The sequence below is a fragment of the Oncorhynchus clarkii genome, chromosome 6 (genome assembly GCF_045791955.1).
Source record: "Oncorhynchus clarkii lewisi isolate Uvic-CL-2024 chromosome 6, UVic_Ocla_1.0, whole genome shotgun sequence".
NCBI classification, from domain to species: Eukaryota; Metazoa; Chordata; class Actinopteri; order Salmoniformes; family Salmonidae; genus Oncorhynchus; species Oncorhynchus clarkii.
The window spans coordinates 75,175,141-75,193,978 of NC_092152.1; the positions used below are offsets into that span (position 1 = coordinate 75,175,141).

An 18,838-nucleotide genomic window follows, 5' to 3' on the forward strand; every position below is an offset into this window, starting at 1 on the left:
CCTTCTGTCATCCCACTGCCATTGGTACTAGTCCAGACCTTCTGCCATCCCACTGCCATTGGTACTAGTCCAGACCTTCTGTCATCCCACTGCCATTGGTACTAGTCCAGACCTTCTGCCATCCCATTGGTACTAGTCCAGACCTTCTGTCATCCCACTGCCATTGGTACTAGTCCAGACCTTCTGTCATCCCATTGGTACTAGTCCAGACCTTCTGTCATCCCACTACCATTGGTACTAGTCCAGACCTTCTGCCATCCCATTGGTACTAGTCCAGACCTTCTGTCATCCCATTGGTACTAGTCCAGACCTTCTGTCATCCCATTGGTACTAGTCCAGACCTTCTGTCATCCCATTGGTACTAGTCCAGACCATCTGTCATCCCACTGCCATTGGTACTAGTCCAGACCTTCTGTCATCCCACTGCCATTGGTACTAGTCCAGACCTTCTGTCATCCCATTGGTACTATTCCAGACCTTCTGTCATCCCACTGCCATTGGTACTAGTCCAGACCTTCTGTCATCCCAATGCCGTTGGTACTAGTCCAGACCTTCTGTCATCCCACTGCCATTGGTACTAGTCCAGACATTGTGTCATCCCACTGCCATTGGTACTAGTCCAGACCTTCTGTCATCCCACTGCCATTGGTACTAGTCCAGACCTTCTGCCATCCCATTTGTACTAGTCCAGACCTTCTGTCATCCCACTGCCATTGGTACTAGTCCAGACCCTCTGTCATCCCACTGCCATTGGTACTAGTCCAGACCTTCTGTCATCCCACTGCCATTGGTACTAGTCCAGACTTTCTGTCATCCCGTTGGTACTAGTCCATATCTTCTGTTATCCCACTGCTATTGGTACTAGTCCAGACCTTCTGTCATCCCACTGGTACAAGTCCAGACCTTCTGTCATCCCATTGGTACTAGTCCAGACCTTCTGTCATCCCATTGGTACTAGTCCAGACCTTCTGTCATCCCATTGGTACTAGTCCAGACCTTCTTTCATCCCAATGCCATTGGTACTAGTCCAGACCTTCTGTCATCCCATTGGTACTAGTCCAGACCTTCTGTCATCCCACTGCCATTGGTACTAGTCCAGACCATCTGTCATCCCATTGGTACTAGTCCAGACCTTCTGTCATCCCACTGCCATTGGTACTAGTCCAGACCTTCTGTCATCCCACTGCCATTGGTACTAGTCCAGACCTTCTGTCATCCCACTGCCATTGGTACTAGTCCAGACCTTCTGCCATCCCACTGCCATTGGTACTAGTCCAGACCTTCTGCCATCCCATTGGTACTAGTCCAGACCTTCTGTCATCCCACTGCCATTGGTACTAGTCCAGACCTTCTGCCATCCCATTGGTACTAGTCCAGACCTTCTGTCATCCCACTGCCATTGGTACTAGTCCAGACCTTCTGTCATCCCATTGGTACTAGTCCAGACCTTCTGTCATCCCACTACCATTGGTACTAGTCCAGACCTTCTGCCATCCCATTGGTACTAGTCCAGACCTTCTGTCATCCCATTGGTACTAGTCCAGACCTTCTGTCATCCCATTGGTACTAGTCCAGACCTTCTGTCATCCCATTGGTACTAGTCCAGACCATCTGTCATCCCACTGCCATTGGTACTAGTCCAGACCTTCTGTCATCCCACTGCCATTGGTACTAGTCCAGACCTTCTGTCATCCCATTGGTACTATTCCAGACCTTCTGTCATCCCACTGCCATTGGTACTAGTCCAGACCTTCTGTCATCCCAATGCCGTTGGTACTAGTCCAGACCTTCTGTCATCCCACTGCCATTGGTACTAGTCCAGACATTGTGTCATCCCACTGCCATTGGTACTAGTCCAGACCTTCTGTCATCCCACTGCCATTGGTACTAGTCCAGACCTTCTGCCATCCCATTTGTACTAGTCCAGACCTTCTGTCATCCCACTGCCATTGGTACTAGTCCAGACCCTCTGTCATCCCACTGCCATTGGTACTAGTCCAGACCTTCTGTCATCCCACTGCCATTGGTACTAGTCCAGACTTTCTGTCATCCCGTTGGTACTAGTCCATATCTTCTGTTATCCCACTGCTATTGGTACTAGTCCAGACCTTCTGTCATCCCACTGGTACAAGTCCAGACCTTCTGTCATCCCATTGGTACTAGTCCAGACCTTCTGTCATCCCATTGGTACTAGTCCAGACCTGTCATCCAATTGGTACTAGTCCAGACCTTCTTTCATCCCAATGCCATTGGTACTAGTCCAGACCTTCTGTCATCCCATTGGTACTAGTCCAGACCTTCTGTCATCCCACTGCCATTGGTACTAGTCCAGACCATCTGTCATCCCATTGGTACTAGTCCAGACCTTCTGTCATCCCACTGCCATTGGTACTAGTCCAGACCTTCTGTCATCCCACTGCCATTGGTACTAGTCCAGACCTTCTGTCATCCCACTGCCATTGGTACTAGTCCAGACCTTCTGCCATCCCACTGCCATTGGTACTAGTCCAGACCTTCTGCCATCCCATTGGTACTAGTCCAGACCTTCTGTCATCCCACTGCCATTGGTACTAGTCCAGACCTTCTGCCATCCCATTGGTACTAGTCCAGACCTTCTGTCATCCCACTGCCATTGGTACTAGTCCAGACCTTCTGTCATCCCATTGGTACTAGTCCAGACCTTCTGTCATCCCACTACCATTGGTACTAGTCCAGACCTTCTGCCATCCCATTGGTACTAGTCCAGACCTTCTGTCATCCCATTGGTACTAGTCCAGACCTTCTGTCATCCCATTGGTACTAGTCCAGACCTTCTGTCATCCCATTGGTACTAGTCCAGACCATCTGTCATCCCACTGCCATTGGTACTAGTCCAGACCTTCTGTCATCCCACTGCCATTGGTACTAGTCCAGACCTTCTGTCATCCCATTGGTACTATTCCAGACCTTCTGTCATCCCACTGCCATTGGTACTAGTCCAGACCTTCTGTCATCCCAATGCCGTTGGTACTAGTCCAGACCTTCTGTCATCCCACTGCCATTGGTACTAGTCCAGACATTGTGTCATCCCACTGCCATTGGTACTAGTCCAGACCTTCTGTCATCCCACTGCCATTGGTACTAGTCCAGACCTTCTGCCATCCCATTTGTACTAGTCCAGACCTTCTGTCATCCCACTGCCATTGGTACTAGTCCAGACCCTCTGTCATCCCACTGCCATTGGTACTAGTCCAGACCTTCTGTCATCCCACTGCCATTGGTACTAGTCCAGACTTTCTGTCATCCCGTTGGTACTAGTCCATATCTTCTGTTATCCCACTGCTATTGGTACTAGTCCAGACCTTCTGTCATCCCACTGGTACAAGTCCAGACCTTCTGTCATCCCATTGGTACTAGTCCAGACCTTCTGTCATCCCATTGGTACTAGTCCAGACCTTCTGGCATCCCATTGGTACTAGTCCAGACCTTCTTTCATCCCAATGCCATTGGTACTAGTCCAGACCTTCTGTCATCCCATTGGTACTAGTCCAGACCTTCTGTCATCCCACTGCCATTGGTACTAGTCCAGACCATCTGTCATCCCATTGGTACTAGTCCAGACCTTCTGTCATCCCACTGCCATTGGTACTAGTCCAGACCTTCTGCCATCCCATTGCCATTGGTACTAGTCCAGACCTTCTGTCATCCCACTGCCATTGGTACTAGTCCAGACCTTCTGTCATCCCACTGCCATTGGTACTAGTCCAGACCTTCTGTCATCCCATTGGTACTAGTCCAGACCTTCTGTCATTCCACTGCCATTGGTACTAGTCCAGACCCTCTGTCATCCCATTGGTACTAGTCCAGACCTTCTGTCATCCCATTGGTACTAGTCCAGACCTTCTGTCATCCCATTGGTACTAGTCCAGTTCTTCTGTCATCCCACTGCCATTGGTACTAGTCCAGACCTTCTGTCACCCCACTGCCATTGGTACTAGTCCAGACCTTCTGTCATCCCACTGCCATTGGTACTAGTCCAGACCTTCTGCCATCCCATTGGTACTAGTCCAGACCTTCTGTCATCCCACTGTCATTGGTACTAGTCCAGACCTTCTGTCATCCCATTGGTACTAGTCCAGACCTTCTGTCATCCCACTGCCATTGGTACTAGTCCAGACCTTCTGCCATCCCATTGGTACTAGTCCAGACCTTCTGTCACTCCCATTGGTACTAGTCCAGACCTTCTGTCATCCCATTGGTACTAGTCCAGACCATCTGTCACCTTCTGCCATCCCATTGGTCCCACTGCCATTGGTACTAGTCCAGACCTTCTGTCATCCCACTGCCATTGGTACTAGTCCAGACCTTCTGTCATCCCATTGGTACTATTCCAGACCTTCTGTCATCCCACTGCCATTGGTACTAGTCCAGACCTTCTGTCATCCCACTGCCGTTGGTACTAGTCCAGACCTTCTGTCATCCCACTGCCATTGGTACTAGTCCAGACTTTCTGTCATCCCGTTGGTACTAGTCCATATCTTCTGTTATCCCACTGCTATTGGTACTAGTCCAGACCTTCTGTCATCCCACTGGTACAAGTCCAGACCTTCTGTCATCCCATTGGTACTAGTCCAGACCTTCTGTCATCCCATTGGTACTAGTCCAGACCTTCTGTCATCCCATTGGTACTAGTCCAGACCTTCTTTCATCCCAATGCCATTGGTACTAGTCCAGACCTTCTGTCATCCCATTGGTACTAGTCCAGACCTTCTGTCATCCCACTGCCATTGGTACTAGTCCAGACCATCTGTCATCCCATTGGTACTAGTCCAGACCTTCTGTCATCCCACTGCCATTGGTACTAGTCCAGACCTTCTGCCATCCCATTGCCATTGGTACTAGTCCAGACCTTCTGTCATCCCACTGCCATTGGTACTAGTCCAGACCTTCTGTCATCCCACTGCCATTGGTACTAGTCCAGACCTTCTGTCATCCCATTGGTACTAGTCCAGACCTTCTGTCATTCCACTGCCATTGGTACTAGTCCAGACCCTCTGTCATCCCATTGGTACTAGTCCAGACCTTCTGTCATCCCATTGGTACTAGTCCAGACCTTCTGTCATCCCATTGGTACTAGTCCAGTTCTTCTGTCATCCCACTGCCATTGGTACTCGTCCAGACATTCTGTCACCCCACTGCCATTGGTACTAGTCCAGACCTTCTGTCATCCCACTGCCATTGGTACTAGTCCAGACCTTCTGTCATTCCATTGGTACTATTCCAGACCTTCTGTCATCCCACTGCCATTGGTACTAGTCCAGACCTTCTGTCATCCCACTGCCATTGGTACTAGTCCAGACCTTCTGTCATCCCACTGCCATTGGTACTAGTCCAGACCTTCTGCCATCCCATTGGTACTAGTCCAGACCTTCTGTCATCCCACTGTCATTGGTACTAGTCCAGACCTTCTGTCATCCCATTGGTACTAGTCCAGACCTTCTGTCATCCCACTGCCATTGGTACTAGTCCAGACCTTCTGCCATCCCATTGGTACTAGTCCAGACCTTCTGTCTTCCCTTTGGTACTAGTCCAGACCTTCTGTCATCCCATTGGTACTAGTCCAGACCTTCTGTCATCCCATTGGTACTAGTCCAGACCATCTGTCATCCCACTGCCATTGGTACTAGTCCAGACCTTCTGTCATCCCACTGCCATTGGTACTAGTCCAGACCTTCTGTCATCCCATTGGTACTATTCCAGACCTTCTGTCATCCCACTGCCATTGGTACTAGTCCAGACCTTCTGTCATCCCACTGCCGTTGGTACTAGTCCAGACCTTCTGTCATCCCACTGCCATTGGTACTAGTCCAGACATTGTGTCATCCCACTGCCATTGGTACTAGTCCAGACCTTCTGTCATCCCACTGCCATTGGTACTAGTCCAGACCTTCTGCCATCCCATTTGTACTAGTCCAGACCTTCTGTCATCCCACTGCCATTGGTACTAGTCCAGACCTTCTGTCATCCCACTGCCATTGGTACTAGTCCAGACATTGTGTCATCCCACTGCCATTGGTACTAGTCCAGACCTTCTGTCATCCCACTGCCATTGGTACTAGTCCAGACATTGTGTCATCCCACTGCCATTGGTACTAGTCCAGACCTTCTGTCATCCCACTGCCATTGGTACTAGTCCAGACCTTCTGCCATCCCATTTGTACTAGTCCAGACCTTCTGTCATCCCACTGCCATTGGTACTAGTCCAGACCCTCTGTCATCCCACTGCCATTGGTACTAGTCCAGACCTTCTGTCATCCCACTGCCATTGGTACTAGTCCAGACTTTCTGTCATCCCGTTGGTACTAGTCCATATCTTCTGTTATCCCACTGCTATTGGTACTAGTCCAGACCTTCTGTCATCCCACTGGTACAAGTCCAGACCTTCTGTCATCCCATTGGTACTAGTCCAGACCTTCTGTCATCCCATTGGTACTAGTCCAGTTCTTCTGTCATCCCACTGCCATTGGTACTAGTCCAGACCTTCTGTCACCCCACTGCCATTGGTACTAGTCCAGACCTTCTGTCATCCCACTGCCATTGGTACTAGTCCAGACCTTCTGTCATCCCACTGCCATTGGTACTAGTCCAGACCTTCTGTCATCCCATTGGTACTAGTCCATATCTTCTGTTATCCCACTGCTATTGGTACTAGTCCAGACCTTCTGTCATCCCACTGGTACAAGTCCAGACCTTCTGTCATCCCATTGGTACTAGTCCAGACCTTCTGTCATCCCATTGGTACTAGTCCAGACCTTCTGTCATCCCATTGGTACTAGTCCAGACCTTCTTTCATCCCAATGCCATTGGTACTAGTCCAGACCTTCTGTCATCCCATTGGTACTAGTCCAGACCTTCTGTCATCCCACTGCCATTGGTACTAGTCCAGACCATCTGTCATCCCATTGGTACTAGTCCAGACCTTCTGTCATCCCACTGCCATTGGTACTAGTCCAGACCTTCTGCCATCCCATTGCCATTGGTACTAGTCCAGACCTTCTGTCATCCCACTGCCATTGGTACTAGTCCAGACCTTCTGTCATCCCACTGCCATTGGTACTAGTCCAGACCTTCTGTCATCCCATTGGTACTAGTCCAGACCTTCTGTCATTCCACTGCCATTGGTACTAGTCCAGACCCTCTGTCATCCCATTGGTACTAGTCCAGACCTTCTGTCATCCCATTGGTACTAGTCCAGACCTTCTGTCATCCCATTGGTACTAGTCCAGTTCTTCTGTCATCCCACTGCCATTGGTACTAGTCCAGACATTCTGTCACCCCACTGCCATTGGTACTAGTCCAGACCTTCTGTCATCCCACTGCCATTGGTACTAGTCCAGACCTTCTGTCATTCCATTGGTACTATTCCAGACCTTCTGTCATCCCACTGCCATTGGTACTAGTCCAGACCTTCTGTCATCCCACTGCCATTGGTACTAGTCCAGACCTTCTGTCATCCCACTGCCATTGGTACTAGTCCAGACCTTCTGCCATCCCATTGGTACTAGTCCAGACCTTCTGTCATCCCACTGTCATTGGTACTAGTCCAGACCTTCTGTCATCCCATTGGTACTAGTCCAGACCTTCTGTCATCCCACTGCCATTGGTACTAGTCCAGACCTTCTGCCATCCCATTGGTACTAGTCCAGACCTTCTGTCTTCCCTTTGGTACTAGTCCAGACCTTCTGTCATCCCATTGGTACTAGTCCAGACCTTCTGTCATCCCATTGGTACTAGTCCAGACCATCTGTCATCCCACTGCCATTGGTACTAGTCCAGACCTTCTGTCATCCCACTGCCATTGGTACTAGTCCAGACCTTCTGTCATCCCATTGGTACTATTCCAGACCTTCTGTCATCCCACTGCCATTGGTACTAGTCCAGACCTTCTGTCATCCCACTGCCGTTGGTACTAGTCCAGACCTTCTGTCATCCCACTGCCATTGGTACTAGTCCAGACATTGTGTCATCCCACTGCCATTGGTACTAGTCCAGACCTTCTGTCATCCCACTGCCATTGGTACTAGTCCAGACCTTCTGCCATCCCATTTGTACTAGTCCAGACCTTCTGTCATCCCACTGCCATTGGTACTAGTCCAGACCTTCTGTCATCCCACTGCCATTGGTACTAGTCCAGACATTGTGTCATCCCACTGCCATTGGTACTAGTCCAGACCTTCTGTCATCCCACTGCCATTGGTACTAGTCCAGACATTGTGTCATCCCACTGCCATTGGTACTAGTCCAGACCTTCTGTCATCCCACTGCCATTGGTACTAGTCCAGACCTTCTGCCATCCCATTTGTACTAGTCCAGACCTTCTGTCATCCCACTGCCATTGGTACTAGTCCAGACCCTCTGTCATCCCACTGCCATTGGTACTAGTCCAGACCTTCTGTCATCCCACTGCCATTGGTACTAGTCCAGACTTTCTGTCATCCCGTTGGTACTAGTCCAGACCTTCTGTCATCCCACTGCCATTGGTACTAGTCCAGACCTTCTGCCATCCCATTTGTACTAGTCCAGACCTTCTGTCATCCCACTGCCATTGGTACTAGTCCAGACCTTCTGTCATCCCACTGCCATTGGTACTAGTCCAGACCCTCTGTCATCCCACTGCCATTGGTACTAGTCCAGACCTTCTGTTATCCCACTGCTATTGGTACTAGTCCAGACCTTCTGTCATCCCACTGGTACAAGTCCAGACCTTCTGTCATCCCATTGGTACTAGTCCAGACCTTCTGTCATCCCATTGGTACTAGTCCAGACCTTCTGTCATCCCATTGGTACTAGTCCAGACCTTCTTTCATCCCAATGCCATTGGTACTAGTCCAGACCTTCTGTCATCCCATTGGTACTAGTCCAGACCTTCTGTCATCCCATTGGTACTATTCCAGACCTTCTGTCATCCCACTGCCATTGGTACTAGTCCAGAACTTCTGCCATCCCATTGCCATTGGTACTAGTCCAGACCTTCCGTCATCCCATTGGTACTAGTCCAGACCTTCTGTCATCCCATTGGTACTAGTCCAGACCTTCTTTCATCCCACTGCCATTGGTACTAGTCCAGACCTTCTGTCATCCCATTGGTACTAGTCCAGACCTTCTGTCATCCCACTGCCATTGGTACTAGTCCAGACCATCTGTCATCCCATTGGTACTAGTCCAGACCTTCTGTCATCCCACTGCCTTTGGTACTAGTCCAGACCTTCTGCCATCCCATTGCCATTGGTACTAGTCCAGACCTTCTGTCATCCCACTGCCATTGGTACTAGTCCAGACCTTCTGTCATCCCACTGCCATTGGTACTAGTCCAGACCTTCTGTCATCCCATTGGTACTATTCCAGACCGTCTGTCATCCCACTGCCATTGGTACTAGTCCAGACCTTCTGTCATCCCACTGCCGTTGGTACTAGTCCAGACCTTCTGTCATCCCACTGCCATTGGTACTAGTCCAGACCTTCTGTCATCCCATTGGTACTAGTCCTGACCTTCTGTCATCCCACTGCCATTGGTACTAGTCCAGACCTTGTGTCATCCCACTGCCGTTGGTACTAGTCCAGACCTTCTGTCATCCCACTGCTATTGGTACTAGTCCAGACCTTCTGCCATCCCATTGCCATTGGTACTAGTCCAAACCTTCTGTCATCCCACTGCCATTGGTACTAGTCCAGACCTTCTGTCATCCCACTGCCATTGGTACTAGGTCAGACCTTCTGTCATCCCATTGGTACTAGTCCAGACCTTCTGTCATTCCACTGCCATTGGTACTAGTCCAGACCCTCTGTCATCCCATTGGTACTAGTCCAGACCTTCTGTCATCCCATTTGTACTAGTCCAGACCTTCTGTCATCCCATTGGTACTAGTCCAGTTCTTCTGTCATCCCACTGCCATTGGTACTAGTCCAGACCTTCTGTCATCCCACTGCCATTGGTACTAGTCCAGACCTTCTGTCATCCCACTGCCATTGGTACTAGTCCAGACCTTCTGTCATTCCATTGGTACTATTCAAGACCTTCTGTCATCCCACTGCCATTGGTACTAGTCCAGACCTTCTGTCATCCCACTGCCATTGGTACTAGTCCAGACCTTCCGTCATCCCACTGCCATTGGTACTAGTCCAGACCTTCTGCCATCCCATTGGTACTAGTCCAGACCTTCTGTCATCCCACTGCCATTGGTACTAGTCCAGACCTTCTGTCATCCCATTGGTACTAGTCCAGACCTTCTGTCATCCCACTGCCATTGGTACTAGTCCAGACCTTCTGCCATCCCATTGGTACTAGTCCAGACCTTCTGTCATCCCATTGGTACTAGTCCAGACCTTCTGTCATCCCATTGGTACTAGTCCAGACCTTCTGTCATCCCATTGGTACTAGTCCAGACCATCTGTCATCCCACTGCCATTGGTACTAGTCCAGACCTTCTGTCATCCCACTGCCATTGGTACTAGTCCAGACCTTCTGTCATCCCATTGGTACTATTCCAGACCGTCTGTCATCCCACTGCCATTGGTACTAGTCCAGACCTTCTGTCATCCCACTGCCGTTGGTACTAGTCCAGACCTTCTGTCATCCCACTGCCATTGGTACTAGTCCAGAGCTTCTGTCATCCCACTGCCATTGGTACTAGTCCAGATCTTCTGTCATCCCATTGGTACTAGTCCAGACCTTCTGTCATCCCACTGCCATTGGTACTAGTCCAGACCTTCTGTCATCCCACTGCCATTGGTACTAGTCCATACGTTCTGTCATCCCACTGCCATTGGTACTAGTCCAGACCTTCTGTCATCCCATTGGTACTATTCCAGACCTTCTGTCATCCCATTGCCATTGGTACTAGTCCAGACCTTCTGTCATCCCACTGCCATTGGTACTAGTCCAGACCTTCTGTCATCCCATTGGTACTAGTCCAGACCTTCTGTCATCCCATTGGTACTAGTCCAGTTCTTCTGTCATCCCACTGCCATTGGTACTAGTCCAGACATTCTGTCACCCCACTGCCATTGGTACTAGTCCAGACCTTCTGTCATCCCACTGCCATTGGTACTAGTCCAGACCTTCTGTCATTCCATTGGTACTATTCCAGACCTTCTGTCATCCCACTGCCATTGGTACTAGTCCAGACCTTCTGTCATCCCACTGCCATTGGTACTAGTCCAGACCTTCTGTCATCCCATTGGTACTATTCCAGACCTTCTGTCATCCCACTGCCATTGGTACTAGTCCAGACCTTCTGTCATCCCACTGCCGTTGGTACTAGTCCAGACCTTCTGTCATCCCACTGCCATTGGTACTAGTCCAGACCTTCTGCCATCCCATTGGTACTAGTCCAGACCTTCTGTCATCCCACTGCTATTGGTACTAGTCCAGAGCTTCTGTCATCCCACTGCCATTGGTACTAGTCCAGATCTTCTGTCATCCCATTGGTACTAGTCCAGACCTTCTGTCATCCCACTGCCATTGGTACTAGTCCAGACCTTCTGTCATCCCACTGCCATTGGTACTAGTCCATACGTTCTGTCATCCCACTGTCATTGGTACTAGTCCAGACCTTCTGTCATCCCATTGGTACTATTCCAGACCTTCTGTCATCCCACTGCCATTGGTACTAGTCCAGACCTTCTGTCATCCCACTGCCGTTGGTACTAGTCCAGACCTTCTGTCATCCCACTGCCATTGGTACTAGTCCAGACCTTCTGTCATCCCATTGGTACTATTCCAGACCTTCTGTCATCCCACTGCCATTGGTACTAGTCCAGACCTTCTGTCATCCCACTGCCGTTAGTACTAGTCAAGACCTTCTGTCATCCCACTGCCATTGGTACTAGTCCAGACCTTCTGTCATCCCACTGCCATTGGTACTAGTCCAGACCTTCTGTCATCCCATTGGTACTATTCCAGACCTTCTGTCATCCCACTGCCATTGGTACTAGTCCAGACCTTCTGTCATCCCACTGCCGTTGGTACTAGTCCAGACATTGTGTCATCCCACTGCCATTGGTACTAGTCCAGACCTTCTGTCATCCCACTGCCATTGGTACTAGTCCAGACCTCCTGCCATCCCATTTGTACTAGTCCAGACCTTCTGTCATCCCACTGCCATTGCTACTAGTCCAGACCTTCTGTCATCCCACTGCCATTGGTACTAGTCCAGACCTTCTGTCATCCCACTGCCATTGGTACTAGTCCAGACTTTCTGTCATCCCATTGGTACTAGTCCATATCTTCTGTTATCCCACTGCTATTGGTACTAGTCCAGACCTTCTGTCATCCCACTGGTACAAGTCCAGACCTTCTGTCATCCCATTGGTACTAGTCCAGACCTTCTGTCATCCCATTGGTACTAGTCCAGACCTTCTGTCATCCCATTGGTACTAGTCCAGACCTTCTTTCATCCCAATGCCATTGGTACTAGTCCAGACCTTCTGTCATCCCATTGGTACTAGTCCAGACCTTCTGTCATCCCACTGCCATTGGTACTAGTCCAGACCATCTGTCATCCCATTGGTACTAGTCCAGACCTTCTGTCATCCCACTGCCATTGGTACTAGTCCAGACCTTCTGCCATCCCATTGCCATTGGTACTAGTCCAGACCTTCTGTCATCCCACTGCCATTGGTACTAGTCCAGACCTTCTGTCATCCCACTGCCATTGGTACTAGTCCAGACCTTCTGTCATCCCATTGGTACTAGTCCAGACCTTCTGTCATCCCACTGCCATTGGTACTAGTCCAGACCTTCTGTCATCCCACTGCCATTGGTACTAGTCCAGACCTTCTGTCATCCCACTGCTATTGGTACTAGTCCATACCTTCTGTCATCCCACTGGTACTAGTCCAGACCTTCTGTCATCCCATTGGTACAAGTCCAGACCTTCTGCCATCCCATTGGTACTAGTCCAGACCTTCTGTCATCCCACTGCCATTGGTACTAGTCCAGACCTTCTGTCATCCCACTGCCATTGGTACTAGTCCAGACCTTCTGTCATCCCACTGCTATTGGTACTAGTCCAGACCTTCTGTCATCCCATTGGTACTAGTCCAGACCTTCTGTCATTCCATTGGTACTATTCAAGACCTTCTGTCATCCCACTGCCATTGGTACTAGTCCAGACCTTCTGTCATCCCATTGGTACTAGTCCAGACCTTCTGTCATCCCACTGCCATTGGTACTAGTCCAGACCTTCTGTCATCCCACTGCCATTGGTACTAGTCCAGACCTTCTGTCATCCCACTGCTATTGGTACTAGTCCAGACCTTCTGTCATCCCACTGGTACTAGTCCAGACCTTCTGTCATCCCATTGGTACAAGTCCAGACCTTCTGCCATCCCATTGGTACTAGTCCAGACCTTCTGTCATCACACTGCCATTGGTACTAGTCCAGACCTTCTGTCATCCCACTGCCATTGGTACTAGTCCAGACCTTCTGTCATCCCACTGCTATTGGTACTAGTCCAGACCTTCTGTCATCCCATTGGTACTAGTCCAGACCTTCTGTCATTCCATTGGTACTATTCAAGACCTTCTGTCATCCCACTGCCATTGGTACTAGTCCAGACCTTCTGTCATCCCACTGCCATTGGTACTAGTCCAGACCTCCTGCCATCCCATTTGTACTAGTCCAGACCTTCTGTCATCCCACTGCCATTGCTACTAGTCCAGACCTTCTGTCATCCCACTGCCATTGGTACTAGTCCAGACCTTCTGTCATCCCACTGCCATTGGTACTAGTCCAGACTTTCTGTCATCCCATTGGTACTAGTCCATATCTTCTGTTATCCCACTGCTATTGGTACTAGTCCAGACCTTCTGTCATCCCACTGGTACAAGTCCAGACCTTCTGTCATCCCATTGGTACTAGTCCAGACCTTCTGTCATCCCATTGGTACTAGTCCAGACCTTCTGTCATCCCATTGGTACTAGTCCAGACCTTCTTTCATCCCAATGCCATTGGTACTAGTCCAGACCTTCTGTCATCCCATTGGTACTAGTCCAGACCTTCTGTCATCCCACTGCCATTGGTACTAGTCCAGACCATCTGTCATCCCATTGGTACTAGTCCAGACCTTCTGTCATCCCACTGCCATTGGTACTAGTCCAGACCTTCTGCCATCCCATTGCCATTGGTACTAGTCCAGACCTTCTGTCATCCCACTGCCATTGGTACTAGTCCAGACCTTCTGTCATCCCACTGCCATTGGTACTAGTCCAGACCTTCTGTCATCCCATTGGTACTAGTCCAGACCTTCTGTCATCCCACTGCCATTGGTACTAGTCCAGACCTTCTGTCATCCCACTGCCATTGGTACTAGTCCAGACCTTCTGTCATCCCACTGCTATTGGTACTAGTCCATACCTTCTGTCATCCCACTGGTACTAGTCCAGACCTTCTGTCATCCCATTGGTACAAGTCCAGACCTTCTGCCATCCCATTGGTACTAGTCCAGACCTTCTGTCATCCCACTGCCATTGGTACTAGTCCAGACCTTCTGTCATCCCACTGCCATTGGTACTAGTCCAGACCTTCTGTCATCCCACTGCATTGGTACTAGTCCAGACCTTCTGTCATCCCATTGGTACTAGTCCAGACTGCTATTGGTACTCAAGACCTTCTGTCATCCCACTGCCATTGGTACTAGTCCAGACCTTCTGTCATCCCATTGGTACTAGTCCAGACCTTCTGTCATCCCACTGCCATTGGTACTAGTCCAGACCTTCTGTCATCCCACTGCCATTGGTACTAGTCCAGACCTTCTGTCATCCCACTGCTATTGGTACTAGTCCAGACCTTCTGTCATCTGGTCATCCCATTGGTACTAGTCCAGACCTTCTGTCATCCCACTGCCATTGGTACTAGTCCAGACCTTCTGTCATCCCACTGCCATTGGTACTAGTCCAGACCTTCTGTCATCCCACTGCTATTGGTACTAGTCCAGACCTTCTGTCATCCCACTGGTACTAGTCCAGACCTTCTGTCATCCCATTGGTACAAGTCCAGACCTTCTGCCATCCCATTGGTACTAGTCCAGACCTTCTGTCATCACACTGCCATTGGTACTAGTCCAGACCTTCTGTCATCCCACTGCCATTGGTACTAGTCCAGACCTTCTGTCATCCCACTGCTATTGGTACTAGTCCAGACCTTCTGTCATCCCATTGGTACTAGTCCAGACCTTCTGTCATTCCATTGGTACTATTCAAGACCTTCTGTCATCCCACTGCCATTGGTACTAGTCCAGACCTTCTGTCATCCCACTGCCATTGGTACTAGTCCAGATCTTCTGTCATCCCATTGGTACTAGTCCAGACCTTCTGTCATCCCACTGCCATTGGTACTAGTCCAGACCTTCTGCCATCCCATTGCCATTGGTACTAGTCCAGACCTTCTGTCATCCCACTGCCATTGGTACTAGTCCAGACCTTCTGTCATCCCACTGCCATTGGTACTAGTCCAGACCTTCTGTCATCCCATTGGTACTAGTCTAGACCTTCTGTCATCCCACTGCCATTGGTACTAGTCCAGACCTTCTGTCATCCCATTGGTACTAGTACAGACCTTCTGTCATCCCACTGCCATTGGTACTAGTCCAGACCTTCTGTCATCCCACTGCCATTGGTACTAGTCCAGACCTTCTGTCATCCCACTGCCATTGGTACTAGTCCAGACCATCTGTCATCCCATTGGTACTAGTCCAGACTTTCTGTCATCCCACTTCCATTGGTACTAGTCCAGACCTTGTGTCACCCCACTGCCGTTGGTACTAGTCCAGACCTTCTGTCATCCCACTGCCATTGGTACTAGTCCAGACCTTCTGCCATCCCACTGCCATTGGTACTAGTCCAGACCTTCTGCCATCCCATTGGTACTAGTCCAGACCTTCTGTCATCCCACTTCCATTGGTACTAGTCCAGACCTTGTGTCACCCCACTGCCGTTGGTACTAGTCCAGACCTTCTGTCATCCCACTGCCATTGGTACTAGTCCAGACCTTCTGCCATCCCATTGCCATTGGTACTAGTCCAGACCTTCTGTCATCCCACTGCCATTGGTACTATTCCAGACCTTCTGTCATCCCACTGCCATTGGTACTAGTCCAGACCTTCTGTCATCCCATTGGTACTAGTCCAGACCTTCTGTCATCCCATTGGTACTAGTCCAGACTTTCTGTCATCCCATTGGTACTAGTCCAGTTCTTCTGTCATCCCACTGCCATTGGTACTAGTCCAGACCTTCTGTCATCCCACTGCCATTGGTACTAGTCCAGACCTTCTGTCATCCCACTGCCATTGGTACTAGTCCAGACCTTCTGCCATCCCACTGCCATTGGTACTAGTCCAGACCTTCTGCCATCCCATTGGTACTAGTCCAGACCTTCTGTCATCCCACTGCCATTGGTACTAGTCCAGACCTTCTGCCATCCCATTGGTACTAGTCCAGACCTTCTGTCATCCCACTGCCATTGGTATTAGTCCAGACCTTCTGCCATCCCATTGGTACTAGTCCAGACCTTCTGTCATCCCACTGCCATTGGTACTAGTCCAGACCTTCTGTCATCCCACTGCCATTGGTACTAGTCCAGACCTTCTGTCATCCCACTGCCATTGGTACTAGTCCAGACCTTCTGTCATCCCACTGGTACTAGTCCAGACCTTCTGTCATCCCATTGGTACAAGTCCAGACCTTCTGTCATTCCATTGGTACTATTCCAGACCTTCTGTCATCCCACTGCCATTGGTACTAGTCCAGAACTTCTGCCATCCCATTGCCATTGGTACTAGTCCAGACCTTCTGTCATCCCACTGCCATTGGTACTAGTCCAGACCTTCTGTCATCCCACTGCCATTGGTACTAGTCCAGACCTTCTGTCATCCCATTGGTACTATTCCAGACCGTCTGTCATCCCACTGCCATTGGTACTAGTCCAGACTTTCTGTCATCCCATTGGTACTAGTCCAGACCTTCTGTCATCCCACTGCCATTGGTACTAGTCCAGACCTTCTGTCATCCCACTGCCATTGGTACTAGTCCAGACCTTCTGTCATCCCACTGGTACTAGTCCAGACCTTCTGTCATCCCATTGGTACAAGTCCAGACCTTCTGCCATCCCATTGGTACTAGTCCAGACCTTCTGTCATCCCACTGCCATTGGTACTAGTCCAGACCTTCTGTCATCCCACTGCCATTGGTACTAGTCCAGACCTTCTGTCATCCCACTGCTATTGGTACTAGTCCAGACCTTCTGTCATCCCATTGGTACTAGTCCAGACCTTCTGTCATTCCATTGGTACTATTCAAGACCTTCTGTCATCCCACTGCCATTGGTACTAGTCCAGACCTTCTGTCATCCCACTGCCATTGGTACTAGTCCAGATCTTCTGTCATCCCATTGGTACTAGTCCAGACCTTCTGTCATCCCACTGCCATTGGTACTAGTCCAGACCTTCTGCCATCCCATTGCCATTGGTACTAGTCCAGACCTTCTGTCATCCCACTGCCATTGGTACTAGTCCAGACCTTCTGTCATCCCACTGCCATTGGTACTAGTCCAGACCTTCTGTCATTCCATTGGTACTATTCAAGACCTTCTGTCATCCCACTGCCATTGGTACTAGTCCAGACCTTCTGTCATCCCATTGGTACTAGTCCAGACCTTCTGTCATCCCACTGCCATTGGTACTAGTCCAGACCTTCTGTCATCCCACTGCCATTGGTACTAGTCCAGACCTTCTGTCATCCCACTGCTATTGGTACTAGTCCAGACCTTCTGTCATCCCACTGGTACTAGTCCAGACCTTCTGTCATCCCATTGGTACAAGTCCAGACCTTCTGCCATCCCATTGGTACTAGTCCAGACCTTCTGTCATCCCACTGCCATTGGTACTAGTCCAGACCTTCTGTCATCCCACTGCCATTGGTACTAGTCCAGACCTTCTGTCATCCCACTGCTATTGGTACTAGTCCAGACCTTCTGTCATCCCATTGGTACTAGTCCAGACCTTCTGTCATTCCATTGGTACTATTCAAGACCTTCTGTCATCCCACTGCCATTGGTACTAGTCCAGACCTTCTGTCATCCCACTGCCATTGGTACTAGTCCAGATCTTCTGTCATCCCAGTGGTACTAGTCCAGACCTTCTGTCATCCCACTGCCATTGGTACTAGTCCAGACCTTCTGCCATCCCATTGCCATTGGTACTAGTCCAGACCTTCTGTCATCCCACTGCCATTGGTACTAGTCCAGACCTTCTGTCATCCCACTGCCATTGGTACTAGTCCAGACCTTCTGTCATCCCATTGGTACTAGTCTAGACCTTCTGTCATCCCACTGCCATTGGTACTAGTCCAGACCTTCTGTCATCCCATTGGTACTTGTACAGACCTTCTGTCATCCCACTGCCATTGGTACTAGTCCAGACCTTCTGTCATCCCACTGCCATTGGTACTAGTCCAGACCTTCTGTCATCCCACTGCCATTGGTACTAGTCCAGACCATCTGTCATCCCATTGGTACTAGTCCAGACCTTCTGTCATCCCACTTCCATTGGTACTAGTCCAGACCTTGTGTCACCCCACTGCCGTTGGTACTAGTCCAGACCTTCTGCCATCCCATTGCCATTGGTACTAGTCCAGACCTTCTGTCATCCCACTGCCATTGGTACTATTCCAGACCTTCTGTCATCCCACTGCCATTGGTACTAGTCCAGACCTTCTGTCATCCCATTGGTACTAGTCCAGACCTTCTGTCATCCCATTGGTACTAGTCCAGACCTTCTGTCATCCCATTGGTACTAGTCCAGT

At 49.9% G+C, this 18,838-nt stretch overlaps 1 protein-coding gene across 1 annotated transcript in view; it reads left to right on the top strand.

Annotated features, from left to right (window-relative positions):
• LOC139412443 (alpha-ketoglutarate-dependent dioxygenase FTO-like) overlaps window positions 1-18,838 on the top strand; it is a 111,692-nt gene that overhangs the window by 24,091 nt on the left and 68,763 nt on the right. The gene's annotated exons all lie outside the window — the stretch shown is intronic.